The sequence below is a fragment of the Cervus canadensis genome, chromosome 4 (assembly GCF_019320065.1).
Source record: "Cervus canadensis isolate Bull #8, Minnesota chromosome 4, ASM1932006v1, whole genome shotgun sequence".
In the NCBI taxonomy this organism is placed as follows: domain Eukaryota; kingdom Metazoa; phylum Chordata; class Mammalia; order Artiodactyla; family Cervidae; genus Cervus; species Cervus canadensis.
The window spans coordinates 68,289,985-68,293,115 of record NC_057389.1 but is presented as its reverse complement, the minus strand read 5'-3'; the positions used below and the strand labels follow the sequence as shown (position 1 = coordinate 68,293,115).

At 40.0% G+C, this 3,131-nt stretch overlaps 1 pseudogene; it reads right to left on the bottom strand.

The window, feature by feature from the left end:
• Positions 1-1,886: 1,886 nt before the first annotated feature.
• Positions 1,887-2,800, bottom strand: LOC122440888 (annotated as a pseudogene).
• Positions 2,801-3,131: the final 331 nt, after the last annotated feature.

Genomic DNA, 3,131 nt, shown 5'->3' with positions numbered 1-3,131 from the left:
TTAGATCATAAGCTTGTTGCTGCTGCTGCTCCTGCTAAGTCGCTTCAGTCGTGTCCAACTCTGTGCGACCCCATAGATGGAAGCCCACCAGGCTCCCCTGTCCCTGGGATTATCCAGGCAAGAACACTGGACTGGGTTGCCATTTCCTTCTCCAACGCATGAAATGAAAAGTGAAAGTGAAGTTGCTCAGTCATGTCAGACTCTTAGCGACCCCATGCTTGTTGGTGAAGGCCATTTCCAGCATTGAATGAAAATTTCTGATTGGGAAAGTCCTGAAAGGTCTCTAGAATTAAACCAGGAGAGCAACCTTCTAACTTGTACCATCAGGCCCAAGAAATCCCTAGATGACTTCATTGGGCAATTCCTAGCACTTTTCCAAAGCTTAATGACTGGAATAAAGGAACAAAACTCATGCTTACATACAAACATCTGATGAGTCTGTTCATTGCTATTATAATCAACTTTGGGTTATTTTTAAAGAAAATTCTGGTCTTCTTTCAGATGTTGATCCCACTCATGTAGATTTAACTCTGATTTTTTTTTTTCTTGGAAAATTTTATTTTAATGAATAGACACAGCTCAGAATGTCTATTATCAATACAAACACTGCCAAGTTCTTCTTTTTTTAAAATGTCATCATTACAAAAGTTTAATGTTTTAATATAAAAATTTCACATTAAATCTCCCTCCACATTAATAACTCACCACATCTATTAGCACTAGGCAAGGCACTGAAGAAATGCAGGCAATAAGTTGCAGGATTTTTCGTCCTTTTTGCTTTTTGGGAAAACTTTATGAAAAATACATTCAAAAGAAAGTGTAATACATCTGTGTGGCACTTTTTAGTAACCTCATGTTGTATTATATTACTTCACTTAATCCTTATGACAGCACTATATGTTTTGGAGGGTGAGAGTTTATACCATTTTAGGGGTGAGGAAATGTGGATTCAAAAGCTTAAAATGACCTGAATCAGGGCACAGAGGCAGTAAACGAAAATTCAGGGTCTGACATCAAGGTTTTTATAGATCTTGCTTCATCATCCTCTTCATAACACTGGTGATGCTTTTTCACTTAACTCTGATTATTAATGGTCTGAACAAGGATCTAGTAAAAAGGAACAGGGTGTAATGGGAAACTGTCCACTCCAGATTTAGTTAATCTGATAAACTAGCTCTCTCACACTCTGGATGAGTCACCTAAAAGGAAAACTGCCTAAATTCTTAATCTTAAATTTCAGCAAAAAAAGCTTACTAAAAGAAACAAAAACCTTCCTAGCTTCTGTTATTAGTGCAAAGAGGACACTGGAAAAGAGATTGTTAACAGACTCAAGCACTTCAGTCACCATCAGCTCTCTAACTGGGCTTTCTAACTTCTTCCCAATTCCCAGTTGTGGGGCTCCAAGGAACTGTAGGGGCTTTTCTCAATCCTCCCTCTTAATCAGCTTGGAGAACCATTCCTCCACATTTGAGATGGATCTCTCCTAGTCCATCTGAGCCACTCTTGATGCTCAACCCCACTACTATAAAGCAGTCCCTGCCTTGAGTTCAAATAATGGGGATCTCTAATGATATTCACAAGAGATTCCTGTCTGTAAACTGATTCCCTTTTGTTTGGGCCTTTTGAGAGACACACACTCTTTTCTCCTTAGTTCCTCTGCCCGCTTTCATATATTATGCTGATAATTCTTCTTAAAGTAATATCATGCTGAAACTGCTTTCTTCTGAAAAGGGAAAATAATTCTGGAATTTGACAATAGTCATCAAAGCAGCCAACCAGATGAATTAAGTGACTCTTTGACATCTGTTTTTTGTTTTTTTTTTTAAAGTCTGCAAATTCTTTATATTTCCAGCTATTGAGACAACATTTCTGAGTTGAGGTTACCTCTAGTGGCAAAACCAGAGCCAGAATGCTACAGTAATTGAATACATGGCCATTTCTTTTTAGCATGTTCTTCGTTCTCCTCTTCCAGAAGCTGCAGACGTCTATTTAGTTTATCTGTAGTCTTATTGATGCTGTATCGACAACTGTCATGGCTCCTTAAGTACCTTCAATCATTGCATATATATTTGAAAAGCCATACATGTAGTCAGTTCTAACCAGCTGTCCATTTTGGTGAATAGCATTTTCACTCATAGAGAGCTTTATTTTTAGCCTGACAACTGCATGGATTTCTTCATTTTGAGGGGATAGAGGAGGTCCTTCTCTACCCAGAAAATCTAGTGGTCTTTCACTTAGGGTAAGCCCGGGAGGTGGTGTTTTTAGTGCCATAGGCTTAAAGGGAGTTGACTGTGTAAGGTCTGGTCTTGAAATCTGCTGGTCTTGAAAATGGAATGTTCATTATTTCCTGCTACAGTTCTCTCTGGAACCTGCATAATCACACTAGCATTTGAAACTCCTTCTTGGAATCCTTGTTCCAGGTCAGCATTTGTTGGTGCTATCGTTCATTTTTCCAGGACCCTCACTTACTGACCTTTGGTGTATTCCATTTCCTACTGAATTCGACTAATTTCTGCCATCTCAGCAGCAGTGGGAGAAGGAAATGCTGCCCCACTCACTAAATGTATACCAACTACTGCTTGCTTTCTGGCATTATCTGCTTCTAAGCTTCATATTAAATCCTTTAACTTGCCTCAATATGCATGTGCTGGACTAAGAGCCACTTCTGTCCCCTTGGGTCACTGGCGGGTCCCCAGCAAGGGCCACCACCCGCTGGCTCTCCTTTTTGACATCTTTTATCAGCTCTGTCTCTGAGCTGATTCTGGAAACACTGATCATTTATCTTTATTAAACCAACTACTACCCTCCTTATAGACAAAATCACTAATTGATATTGACAAAATTCACAGTGTACTAGCCATTGATTCAAATTGGGCTTCCCTGGTGGCTCAGAGGTTAAAGCGTCTGCCTGCAATGTGGGAGACCTGGGTTCGATCCCTGGGTTGGGAAGATCCCCTGGAGAAGGAAATGGCAACCCACTCCAGTATTCTTGCCTGGATAATCCCATGGACGGAGGAGCAAATAGATCCCTTAAAACCTCTCCCCAGAATTAATCAATATCCTATAAGTAAAGAATCCTTTCATGGCATAAAGCCCATGATAGGACATTACAAGTCTCAAAGACCCATTTC